The sequence below is a fragment of the Eulemur rufifrons genome, chromosome 4 (assembly GCF_041146395.1).
Source record: "Eulemur rufifrons isolate Redbay chromosome 4, OSU_ERuf_1, whole genome shotgun sequence".
NCBI lineage: Eukaryota > Metazoa > Chordata > Mammalia > Primates > Lemuridae > Eulemur > Eulemur rufifrons.
The window spans coordinates 62,539,799-62,554,045 of record NC_090986.1 but is presented as its reverse complement, the minus strand read 5'-3'; the positions used below and the strand labels follow the sequence as shown (position 1 = coordinate 62,554,045).

General features: G+C 35.1%; 1 protein-coding gene and 1 non-coding gene across 2 annotated transcripts in view; one reads left to right on the top strand and one right to left on the bottom strand.

The window, feature by feature from the left end:
* Window positions 1-14,247, bottom strand: part of GTF2F2 (general transcription factor IIF subunit 2) — a 133,270-nt gene that overhangs the window by 79,553 nt on the left and 39,470 nt on the right. The window lies entirely within an intron of this gene.
* On the top strand, window positions 5,343-5,404 carry LOC138383088 (U7 small nuclear RNA). Its single transcript, XR_011233536.1, has one exon. It is a non-coding gene; the product is annotated as a U7 small nuclear RNA (small nuclear RNA).

Genomic DNA, 14,247 nt, shown 5'->3' with positions numbered 1-14,247 from the left:
TTTTTATGTAGCATCTCTAAAAAATCAGAACTGGGTACATTTAATTCTTCAAGTTTCTGATAAAACATAATATTCGAAAAAAATTTAATAATCTCGAAGGAAATTTAACTAGATGATTGCCCTTGTAACTTTCTATAAATGTACCATTTTAAAACTCAAAATTACTTGCACTTAGATTTACATACTCAAGTGTCTAAATACTGTGCTGTACGTGTACAGTGTATAGAAAGTATCTAGATTTTATTTTTAGTATTTTCTCTTTCCATTCAAGAAACTCAAGAAATCCTACAAAAATTACTTATAAGTTAAAATGAAGCTTTCAAAATATTTTTGTTTGCAAGTCACTGAAGAATTTCTCAAATTTATTCTCATGAAATTGTTTCACAGAACAAATCACAAAGTGACTCTTTGTCTTACTTTTTCAAAAGAAAGGTTACAAAAGTAGGTTACAATAGTTGCCATGAGCCAAACATATATTCTCTTATATTTGAAATTATCCCACACACTGATTCTAGCACCATCGTTAAAATATGAAAAGCTTATAGCTCTTACTATACATTTAAAATGTACATATGGCAGCATGCAGGACAAATGAAACTTACGAGACTTTTCAAATAATACCACAAATATGACTACCATCCCAGAATGAAGATGATGATATTGAATAAGCTTATTCAGTTTGTTTTTATCTTAAAAGAAAATATATTTAAAATGCTACTTTTAAGATGATAATAAAAAGAAGCATTTATTAAGTGTTTTATTAATGTCAGATACCATGTTACAAACATATATTATCTCAATTAATCCCCCAAATAACCGTAAGAAAAGTACAATTATTCTTTTCTTCTTACATATGAAGGAACAAAGACTTAGAGGGCTAAGTAACCTGCCCAAGATTACACAGTTATTAAGAGGTGGAACCAAGATTTAAAACTCAGGTATACCAGCACCAGAGCCAATAGCAATAATGTCTGGTTTTGCAGGCCTTTGTATCTCTAACACCTAGAATCTGTCAGAAAAACAGGCATTCATGAAGTAGTTGTTGAATACAGAATTTTGGTATTCTGTTAAATACAGAATACCAAAATATAGGTTTGGCTCACTTAATACAATCTCACAATACAGGTATTCCAAAATGTTGAGTGAAAACAATTTTGGAAAAGTAAATAATATTTTTAATGTCATCCCATTAAAGAACATGAGATGACTCATCCACCTCACAAGAGTGAAGAATATCACAGATTTGTCTATTAGTGAATTAGATTTTCATATATCAGGTTTGCTGAGAAGGTGGTTAACTTTTTATGACTTGTACGATCCACAGAACTGACATATTATGAGAATAAACATGGCACTGTGAAACACACTTGGGCTCTAGAGTCAGACTTGGGTTCAAATTCCATTAACTGCCACTAAATTGCTTACATGACCATAAGGTAGCCAGCAAGAAGAAGGAAGGGTGATTTTTGGAGAGAGCTGTTGCCATGATATCTGAATATCAGTTTTGGTTTTTGGTGACTACTTATGACAGAGACCACTTAAGAGACTGGCAATTTACCAGTTCAAAATTATACTTCTTTTAAAGGAAAATTAATGCCTTATTCAATTCACTATACCCTTCTAAAGAAGGCATTAAGACATACATGGAAAAATTAATAAATTTTTATTGAATAAATTAAGGTAATTTAGATGACAAACATCCATAATAAGCTCATCAAAATAACTAACAGTATAATCCATTTTGCTACAAACACACAAAACCAGAGTAAAACAAAATGAGCAGTCATGTTTTACATGATATAAGCAATAGGATCAAATTAGATCAGAGCTTATAATTAAGACAAAAATATGTACTTATTAAAAATTAGATTTCAACATCAAAGGAAATAAAGACAGGAAGTATGGGAAAGAGAGAAAAGGAAAGAAAAGTATAGTTCAATAAGTAAATCAATTCTTCAACGAAAGCATTTATAGAGTGTACAGCCAGCTAAAAAAATAAACATTTAATGACCAGCTAGAATGCTGCTTTGAGGAATAAAAGGAAGATATAAATATGTATATTTATATGTACACACACACTGTATAAAATGAGAAAATTATAACTACTTATCTAAAATAGACACAAAATGGTAATGAATCTATAGTGTAGACTAAAATTTCACAGTGGTCCTGAAAAGAAGCTATGCATGTTTTGTAAAACTCACCCCTGAACCATTTTTTTAAAAAAGGGATCTAACATTAAAATCTAGACTATAAGGAATAAAAATAAATAATTCAAAAATAAGATAGCATGATCAAAAGACTAGAAGAAAGTAAAAATTTATTTATAACTTATACTAAGGTTAAGCAGCAGGGGAATTGGTTATAGAATGTTAGTCTTTAAAGCCTTGACAAAGTGATAATACAACCGAGAAAAATTGTGAAACTGTTTTGATGAAAATAATTTCCTAATTCTTCATGACAGAGAATCAAAAGATTATCAAAAAGTGAGACATGGAGTTTTAAAAAATGATAATATAATGATTCCAATTCTTTAATTCCTTGCCCACATCTACACTCTCCCCTCTCAACTTTAGAAGAAATTCTTGGGAACTTATATTTCTGGTGGAAAAAAAGCACTTATTTGATGTTAAGGAATTCTTTCAGTTCTTTTTCCTCTGTTGAAATAACAGTACATTAATTATATTTGTCCCTACTCTCTAAAATGGTGGGGTAAGTTATTTAGATACACTCTTCCACTGAAAACAACTATAAAAGCTTAATAAAACCTTTTTTTTTTTTTTTTTTTTTTTGAGACAGAGTCTTGCTCTGTCACCCCATGCAGTGGCATCATCATAGCTCACTCCAACCTCAAACTCCTGGGCTCAAGTGATCCTCCTGCCTCAGCCTCTCGAGTAGCTGGGACTATAGGCCCACACCACCATACCTGGCTAATTTTTTCTATTTTTGATAGAGACCAAAGGTCTCCAAGGTCTCCACTCTTGCTCAGGCTGGTCTTGAACTCCTGCCCATAAGCGATCCTCCCACTTCGGCCTCCCAGAGTGCTACAATTACAGGCGTGAGCCATGGCGCCCAGTCAATAAAATCTTTAAAGTTATCAAAAGGACCACAAGATAATAAGGAATTACAAACCACAAATACAAGGAAAACAAGAATCTCTGAGGTCATGAGCCAATCCAGGGAACATGAGACTGTTTAGATAGCCTCCCAAGGCAAAAGGGACGGAAATCAAAGTCTGAAGCCTACATACCATATAAAAAGTCTAACAGGAGTTTCTTACCACAAAAAATTAAAACCCCAAAGGACTATACCTTCAGGGTGGTGGTAAGCAGGAAATGGAAAAAAAACCCAATAAATTATAACTACAGTAACCATGGGTTCTAGCTTGCCAGAGACAATCTAGTTATATCTGAGAGTACAGGCATACTTAAAATAGTGCTCCTTTTTATGCTCAAAAATATTTTAACTTGTAACCATGTAAGTTACATGGTCCCCTACTCATCACCTAGTTTCAGTCTGTGGACTAGTCTATCGAAGAAATTTCAAGCCCTGAGCATGTTTTAATGTGACTGTGATAGACTATCTCTGAAGATGACTGTCAACAATTTCTTCCATCCCTGTACCTGCATACCACTAGTCTCATCAAGAGGTGGAGTCTATTTTATCTTCCCTCTCCTTGAATCTGGACTGGCCCTGTGACTTACTGTGACCAACTGATTGCAGCTCAAGTGATGCTGCACTAGTTCCAAGCCTAGCCCTTATAAGAGAACTAGTAGCTTTCATATCTGGTCTCTTGGAAAACAGCTGGCATGTAAAGAAGCTTGGGCTGTGCTATGAATGAGAGCACTGGAGAGAGGCCACACAGAGGAGAACCAAAGTGCCCCAGCCAACAAAACAAGAAGTCTCAGACAATACGTTGAGGCAGCCTTGAACGCTGCACCTTAGCTGACCTCCCAGTTAAATGCAGATTCACGAGTAACTCCTGTCAACACTATGGGGAACAAAAGAACCCCAAGCTTAATCCAGCAACCCACAAATTCATAAAAATATATTGTTGGTATTTTAAGTCCCTCCCTGGTTTGGGGGTGGTTTGTTACATAGCAGTAAATCACTGAAACGGTGGATCAGAACTGGTAGTAATCACGAGCGCCTGGTGGAAGCAAGTGTAAGTCCTCTCTGGAGGAAAGAACTTTCATTGAAAGTTACATGTTATTCCGATAAATTATTTTATAAATATAATGCACAACACAGTGAAAAAAGTAGACTTCTTAACAAAATACCAGTAAAAGTATCAAAGAGACCCTAAAAGACTTCAGAGATTGGAATCTCAGATACACACTATAAAAAGACTGTGATTAAAAAATTACTAACTAGATGAGTTTAACATCAGATAAAACACAAGTGAAGAAACCATTAGTGAGCTGGAATATAGGAAAAATACAGACTCAAAAATATCTACAGGGAAAAATTGTCATAGATTCAAAAAATAACCAAACAGGACATCTAGAAATAAAAAATGTAGTAAGTATAATTTAAACCTCACTGAACAAGTTTAATATCAGATAAAACACAAGTGAAGAAACCATTAGTGAGCTGGAATACAAGAAAAATAAATTTTTCATCGTGCAGCACAGAAAGAAAAAAGCAGAAAAATCACTGGAGAGATGCAGAAGATATAATGACACAGTTTGGCATAGGTTTAAAATATTTATTTAATCAGAATCTCAAAAGAAGGGGAGCAAAAGAACAGAGCAGAGGCAACATTTCAAGAAATGGTATTTGAAAAATTTCTACAAATACAGGAATATAGCAATTCAATAGACCCAAGAAGCTCAATGAAACCCAGGCAGCTTAAATAAAGAGAAACCCACACATCATATTAAAACTACAGAAAATCAAAGATAAACAAGAACAGTTTTTAAGTAGTCACAGGAAATAAAAAGATAGATCCCCTTCAAAGAAGCAGCAATAAAACTAATAGAATTCTCCATGACAAAACAACTGAAGACTGTGGACTTCAATAAGCTGAGTGAAAACACCTACCCCCCCTAGAATTCTATACCCAGCAAAATTATAAATTACCAATATCAAGAACAGAAATGAAGTTATTACAAATCCTATAGACATTTTTTTAAAAGTGGAAATTTATGCCAATAAATCTGACAGAAAAAACAATTCCAGGTAAACTGTAGATCTAAATGTGAAAGACAACACAAAGAGGTTTCTGGAAGATGACAAAGGAAAATGTCTTTATGATCTCGGAGGCTGGAAGATTTCTTAAATGAACACAAAAAGCATGAGCCACAAAAGACCAACAGATTGGACTATATTAAAGATATTTTCTGTGTTACACCTCTTTTAAAATTTGCCTAGCAGGTTTTCCAGTTTTCACCAGAAAACTCAAAAAAAAAAAAAAAATAAAAAAATAAAAAAAAAAAAAAGGCGTGGTGGCTCACACCTGTAATGCTAGCACTTTGGGAGGCCAAGGCCCTGAGGCAGTAGGATCGCCTCAGGTCAGGAGTTTGGGATCAGCCTGAGCAAGAGCGAGACCTCATCTCCACAAAACATGGAAAAATCAGCCAGCTGTGGTGGCGCGTGCTTGTATTCCCAACTACTTGGGAGGCTGAGGCAGGAGGATGGTTCAAGCCCAGGAGTCTGAGGTTTCGTGAGCTATGATGATGCCATTGCACTCTAGCCCGGGTGACAGAGCGAGACCCTGTCTCAAGAAAAAAAAAAAAAAAAAAAAAAAAACCTTTAAGAGAGTGAAAAGGTAAGCCACAGAATAAAAGATATTTTCAACCCATGTAACTAAAGATCTAACCCAGAATATACAAAGAACTACAACTTGAGAAGAAAAAGACAACCCAATAAAAAATGGATAAAGAAAGCAACTAAGAAAGCATTTCACATAACAGAAAATCCAAATGTATACAACAAACACATGAAAAGGGCTCAATTTCATTAAAAATCGGGGAAATGTCAAGTCAAACCCTGATAAGAAATTACTACACATTCACTATACCAATTAACATTTTTTAAAAATATGACAATATCATTAGAGAAGAGTTAAAACAAAAACTTACATATACTGCTGATGGGAGGATAAACAGATATGACTCTTAGAAAACAGTTTGGCATGATCATGTAGAACTGAAGACATACACACTCTGTGTCCAAACAAAGTCCATACTTGGGAATATGCTTTTAAAAATTTATGTGTCAGGATACAGGTACACAAATGTGATAAAACATTGTTAATAAGCCCAGATTGTAAGCAACACAAATATCCATTAGCAGTAAAAGTAAATAAAGTATGTTAAATACATACTTTGGAATACAGTAAAGAAAATGAATAAACTACTGCTATAAACAACATGGATCAGTCTTGGAAAACAATGCTCCATGGAAAACCCATACCAAAAAATGGTTCCATTTATGGAATGATTCCATTTATATAACATTCAAAAACAGGCAAAGTAAAATATAATGCAGAGGAATAATGGCTTAAATGCTAAAATTATGGAAGAAAAATAAAGTAATCTTCATAAATGTCAATGATAATGGTTATCTCCGTGAAGGAAAGAGTGAGTTGTGATTGAGGAGCAATACTCAGCAGCTTCTAAGGGGCTGAAATGTTCTATTTCAGCTTTTTATATTAATGCATTTTTTCTGTATGTGGCAATGGTCACATTTTCAAATGTTTTTTAAATTATCTATACTTTCATTTTTAAAAATAGCCACCCTCTGAAGTCACAGTCATACAAATCTTAAGTCAAATGCTGGCTTGCTATAGGAAAATAATAGTGAGTCCCAATATATAAGTAGTACAGCAGTGTTATGAAAAGCCCAGAATCTATCTTGAAGACTGTCTGGGTTCAAATCTTGCCTTAATCACTTAGTAGTTGCATGAGTTAGAATATGTCACTTAACATTTCTATGTCTCACTTTCTTCATCTTTAAAGTGGGGATATAATTACAACAACACTTCATAAGGTTGTTGAGGATTAATTGGAATAATGTAAATTCATGTATGTGCATTGTTGAGCATATACCCAGCGCACAGTAAACGACATATAATTACTGTCATACTTCTTGTAGTAATTCATATATATAAATTAAGCTAAAATATGCTCATATTTAATAAACCCTTTTAAAAACTTAGAATTATTAAAAATCTAATTACAAAAAAAATAAAAAAATAAAAAATAACCACCCTGGAAAACAGTTTGGCAGTTACTTATAAAACTTAACTTGCAATTACTATATGACCTAGCAAATGCACCCTTGGGCAGTAATCCTAGAGAAATGAAAATTTATGTTCACACAAAAATCTATATATGTGTTCACAGCAGTTTTATTTGTAACAGCCAAAAACTGGGAACAACTCAGATGTCTTTAAGTGACTAGTTAGATAAAACTGTATCTCATAGTATTTCATCCATATTATGAAGTACTCAGCAATAGAAAGGAATGAACTGTTGATTCACACAAAACCTTGGATGAAATCTCCAGGGAATTTATGATAAGTGAAAAAAGCATTTATATATTTATTTATATAACATTTATGTGACACTTTTTAAATGACAACAGTTATAGAAATGGAGAACAGATCGGTGGGATTCCAGGAGTTAAAGACAGGGCTGGGGAAAGCGGGAGGTGGGGGAGGGTAGGAGGAAGGTCAATGGTTACCAAGGGTAACACAACGGATCTGTGTGATGATAGAACTGTTCTGTATCTTGAATGTGGTGGTGGACACAAGAAATCATATGTGATAAAACTGCATGGAACTAAAAACACACACGCAAATAAGTACAAGTAAAACTGGGGAAATCTAAACAAGATCAGTGGACTGTATTGATGTCAATATCAATGTCAGTGGTTTGTATCATACATGAATTATACTACAGTTTTGCAATATGATACCGCTGGGGAAAACTGGGTAAAGGGAACTCTCTGTATTATTTTTTACAACTGCATGCGAATCTATAATTACCTTAAAATAAAAAGAAGACAATTTTTTTCTCTCTGTACATCTTTCTCTCTGTATCTCTACGATGCATAGTTTAGAATGATGTTCACCAAATGATAATTGCTTATTTCTTGACAGTGGAACTCTGGGTGATTCAAATATTCCCACACTGTTATATTCTTTTACAATGAGTATCTCTCTTTTTATAGAAATAACAAGTCATTACTTATTTAAAAAGGCAATATAGCACAAAACTTATATTCTCAAAACAATAAAACACTGTTGAAAAAAATTACAGACCTAATAAATAAGTAGAAGGACATGCATATTCACAGATTGGAAGACTTAATATTGTTCAGATGGCAACACTCTCCAAAATGATTTTTAGATTCAAAACAATCCCTATCAAAATCCCAGTTGGCCTTTTTGCAGAAATTAACAAACTGATCCTAAAATTCACATAGAAATTCAAGGACCCAGAATAGCCAAACAATCATGAAAAAGAAAAAGGTGGAGGGCTCACATATCCCAATTTCAAAACATACTACAAAGTTATACTCATCAAGACTGTGTGGTATTGGCATATAGACAGATACATAGAGTGATGGGATAGAATTGAGAGTCCCTAAGTAACTTCTGATCAACTAATTTTCAACAAAGGTACAGTTCAATGGGTAAAGAATTTTTTTTCGATAGTACTGGGACAACCAGACAGCCACATGGAAAAGAATGAAGTTGAACTCCTACTTCATACCATATATAAAATTAACTAAAAATGGGTCATAACCTAAATGTAAAAGCTAAGGATATTAAAAAATTCTTAGGAGAAAACACAGGAGTAAGTTTATATGCTCCTGAGTTAGGCAAAGCCTTCTTAAATATGACATCAAAAGCACAAGCAACAAAAGAACCAATAAATGCATTGTATTTCATCAAAATTAAAAGTTTTATGATTCAAAAAATACCATCCAAAAAGTGAAAAACGCAACCTACAAAATGGGAGAAAATATTTGCAAATTATGTCTCTGCGTAGGGATTTGTACATATATCAAACTCCTGTAACCCAATAAAAAGACAAATCCAGTTTAACAATGGGCAAAAGATCTGAAATAGACATTCATCCAAAGAAAATATACAAATGGCCAAGAAGCACATGGAAAGATGCTCCAATATCAGTAGCCATCAGGGAAATGCAAGTCAAAACCACAATGAGATACCACTTCATACTTACTAGGTTGGCTATAGCCAAAAAGACAGACAATAATAAGTGTTGGTGAGGATGGAAGAAACTGGAACCCTCATACACTGTTACTGGGAATGAAACTGGTGCCATTGCTGTGGAGAACAGCTTGGCAATTCCTCAAAAGGTTTAACATAGAGTTACCACATGATCAAGCATTCTACGCCTAGTTATATACCCAAGAGAAATAAAAACATAAGTTCACATAAAAACTTACATACAAATTATTCATAGCAGCATTATTCATAATAGCCCCCAAATGGAAACCATCCAAATGTCCATCAACCAATGAATGGATAAGCAAACTATGGTACATTCATATAATAGAATATTATTTATCAATAAAAAGGAATGAAGTACTGATACACACTACAACAGGAATGAATCCTGGAAACATTATGCTAAGTATAAAAATGTCAGTCACAAAAGACTAAATATTGTATGATTCCATTTATATGAACTGTCCAGCATCGATAAATCTATACAGCCAGACAGTTGATTACTGTTTGCCTGTAGCTTGGGAGGCTAGGGTGAGAATAACATGTGACTCCTAGTACATATGGGTTCCTTTGTGAGGTGATAAAAATGTTCTAAAATGATTGTGGTGATGGGAGTACAACACTGTAAATATACTAAAACCACTGGATTGTACACTTTAAATGGGTGAATTGTATGGCTGTGAATTATATCTCAATAAAGCTCTAATATTTATAAAAGGCAATATAATGTAAATACTGTTTTTCATTTATAAAACCACTAAATAATATCTGACTTACCTACAGATGAATAGCAAATTATACGAAATTCAGAAATTCAATATCATAGCTGAGCAAATAATAGGCAGTTTTCATTCTGGAGCTAATTAGTGTTTTATAATACTATTTTTTTTTTTTTTTTTAACGGAGGGAAGGTTGGGCACAGAGGCTCATGCTTGTAATCCCAGTGCTTTGGGAGGTGGAGGCGGGAGGATTGCTTGAAGCCAGGAGCTGGAGACCAGCCTGAGCAACATAGCCACATCCCATCTCCACAAAAAAATTTTAGGCCGGGCGCAGTGGCTCACACCTGTAATCCTAGCACACTGGGAGGCCGAGGTGGGTGGATCGTTTGAGCTCAGGAGTTCGAAACCAGCCTGAGCAAGAGCGAGACCCCGTCTCTACTAAAAAATAGAAAGAAATGATCTGGACAACTAAAAATATATAGAAAAAATTAGCCGGGCATGGTGGCGCATACATGTAGTCCCAGCTACTCGGGAGGCTGAGGCAGAAGGATTGCTTGAGCCCAGGAGTTTGAGGTTGCTGTGAGCTAGGCTGATGCCATGGCACTCTAGCCAGGGTGACAGAGTGGGACTGTGCCTCAAAAAAAAAAATTTTTAAATCAGTCAGGCATGGCGCATGCCTGTAGTCCCAACTACTTGGGAGATTGAGGCAGGAGGATTGCTTCAGCCTGAGAGGTTGAGGCAGGAGGATCGCTTCAGCGTGAGAGTTTGAGGCAGCAGTGAGTTATGATCAGGCCACTGCATTCCAGCCTGGGCAAAAGAGTGAGATTCTGCCGCTAAAATAAAATAAATAAAAATAAAAAATAAATAAAATTAAAATTAAAATGAGAGGGAAAAGTGAAATCTATAAAGAGGGAGAAGGATCTGAGAACCATCCTAAAGTATATACAGATGAAGTGATATACCTCGGATTTGCTTTAAAATAATCCAGCAGTGGATGAAGCAGGTGGGAGAGGAAGGTACAAATGTAACACAATTAGCCATTTGTTGTTAATTTTTGAAGCTGAGTAATAGGAATAGGAAGGTTCATATGTTATTGTCTCTACTATGTGTGAAATATTCCATTAAAAAAAGAAAAAGTACAACCATAAGCACCAAACTTTCAGATGAAAAATGATTAAAAATATTACAAGATCAGGTTTACAAAAGTTATTTGTAGTGCTACAGAAATGATATAACAAATGATTTTCAAATAAATCTGGTTTCCTAATCAGTTTATACAGCACTACAGTATCCTCCCAAAATAAGGCAGAGAACTTTAAAATGAAAATTCTTACCAACTTGTATCAATTATGTATTATCTGATTAGATCCAAAGCAGATTAAAATGTGTTTATTATTTATAAAACACCACTATACCCAGGTAACAATTTGCATACTCAATCAGACAATATATCAAACAAACCAATTAAAAACTGGCTGCAAATGAGGGCTAATAATTAACACAACTGAAAGGATCTAAAACAATCATAAACACTTAAAGCTAATTCTTTTCACTGAAGAGTAACTGCATATAACAAAGAACATAAAATGTGAAATCCTTCACAAATATATTTAAAGCAAATTAAATCTTAGAATGACAAATATTCAAGTGCTAAGGCATCAGAGGTCCTGTTCATTATCTGAATAAAAATAATGGGAGACAATACTAGATAACAGCCACTAGTAGTGAATGAGGCACTTGCCCTCTAGGAGGAAGAAAGCTAATAGTTGTCCTGGACACATTCCCCATCCTTCAGTATGAGCAATAAAAAGAAATGCAAAGAAAATATTTACAGCTGGGTGACAGGACAACTTACTTCAAAATAACACTGGGTTAATCTCTTATGAGAACATGAAAGCCCCCCAAAAGGATGAGCACCTCCAGAACTAAATAATGGTGTCTGACAAATCCTGGACATTAAATATTACTTCTCTTCTACTCTTCTTTCTCCAAACCTTTATTAAAGTAGCAGTGCTGGCCAGGCTTGGTGGCTCATGCCTGTAATCCTAGTACTCTGGGAGGTCAAGGCAGGAGGATCACTTGAAGTCAAGAGTTTGAGACAAGCCTGAGCAAGAGGGAGACCCCCATCCTACTAAAAATAGAAAAATTAGCTGGGCAACTAAAAATAGAAAGAAAAAATTAGCCAGGCGTCACGGTGAGCGCCTGCAGTCCCAGCTACTTGGGAGGCTGAGGCAGGAGGATCACTTGAGCCCAGGAGTTTGAGGTTGCTGTGAGCTAGGCTGACACCACAGCACTCTAGCCCAGGCAACAGAGACTCTGTCTCAAAAAAAAAAAAAAAAAAAAAAGTAGCGGTGCTGACTCTCTGAGATGCTCTGCACCGTAGCCCCTACCTCTTGGACTGTGATGCCACTGCTAATCTTCAACATGGCCATTGCATTTCCATCAAGATTCATACACCCTTCATGAACTACCATACTCCTTCATCAATACAGCTGGATTCATTCCCCTACAGGTACATACCTCCAGCCCCCCATGTCTCATTTTTTTTTTTTTTTTAGGCTTCCATTTGAAGAGGAAATGCCTCATCCTTTATACTTTGGCAATGTTCCAGATCTATCATGCTCTCTCAAATTTTGTAAATGCTATTTCAGTATGCAAGATGCTTTACTTGCTCATGATAAACACCTAACTAATACTTCAGGTTTTAACTGAAATGTTAGGTTCTCAGGGAAGCTTCTCTCACTCATCCAGAAGAATTTGGCTGTTTCCTCTCTTTTGATTCCACTGAACCCCTTCCTCTCTTACCTGCTTTCTAGACTGAAACTCTCTGAAGACAGGAACTGTATCTCTTCAAAACATTTGGTTCTTAGGGCTTGGTGTAATATTGATCTCACAGTACGTGGTCAATTAAATCTGCTCAACCTGCCTCATGTTAGTACACTCCCTCTCAGAATTCTTGAGGATCAAGTGATAGCGTTGCAAAAGTATTTTGTGTACAATTGATGAGTTTTTATAGGCTATACTTACCTTTGAGATAGTGAATCACAATGCTTTTAATCCTAATTTACAGTTGGGAGATATAAAAACCCTGTTAGTCTCTACTGTTCAATTTCTTAATTTCCTAACCAAATAAACATATGATTCCATCCCTAAGACCAGTAACCTTCAGGATTGTAAAGATTTCCACCCCAGTAATTTTTAAATTTCTCCTAACTTCAGATAAGAAAATCTATAGTGCTCCAACAAAGATCCTTCTTATTTGTTGCAGAGATACAAGATGAATATCAGAATGGTTGGCTGTTAACAGTCACGCAGGACCCTCACATTACTTAAACCTGTTTCTTTTAAAGTTTTGTCTGGACTCCTAAAACAATACCTATAGAATACATTAACATTCTGTCCTCTGTCCAAAGAGGTAGAAATTGGCTTTTACTCATCTCTTCACTTCTTTCCTAATTCTTTCCAAGGCAGAAAGGATATAGACATACAGTAAGGAAATTAGTCTCTAGTCCTATTTTTCAAATCATTCAAAATAATTCTGCTAGCTCAAAAAAAGGAAACTGGACTAAAATCAGGGGGTCTCAAATGTTTTCTGGGATGGAGCAGGTAAATCAGTTAGTGAAGCAACTGAGTGGGAAATAAGGAATAATGGTTATTACTTTGGCTTCTGGAGAATGAATGAATGTCCTGCCTAGAAGCATCAATATTCATTAAAAACAAATCAAATGCAAGCCAAATAAAATAGACCTGCAGAATGGATTCAGTTTCCCACCCCTGAATTGATAATCTTTAAGTACTTCCTCCGTATGTCCTCCTTTTATCTGTGCAGCAAAGCCACTTTCTTTAATGTCAGAATTACCTTTATTAGTAAAATTAGTTCTCTTTCAACGAATATCCCAAAACCAAACACACATACACATCCTGACTCTTCCTATTCCATAAAGCAAGTCTCCTCTAATACTGTAAGAAAATTACTAAACAGCACCTCTCCTAATTCTATAAATTTAGCCAGTATGATTCTATTGGCTGAAGTAGCACCTGTATACTATCCTACAATGATGTATAAAACATAAGACAGATATAAATCTTGGTCTGCAAAGTCACTCTCAGGGTCCCAATCAAATGTCATAGTATCATAACTTGCAGGGTTGGCTTCTGGAGAAATCCAATCCAAGACAGAGATAGTGAACTGTAACCCTACCTTTCTCTCCCATACTCAGAAATGTGAAAATGATGTCTTTATAGGGATAACCTAACATACATCCCCACCATTCTAAAAAATTATGGACCAGCTGGGCACAGTGACTCACGTCTATAATC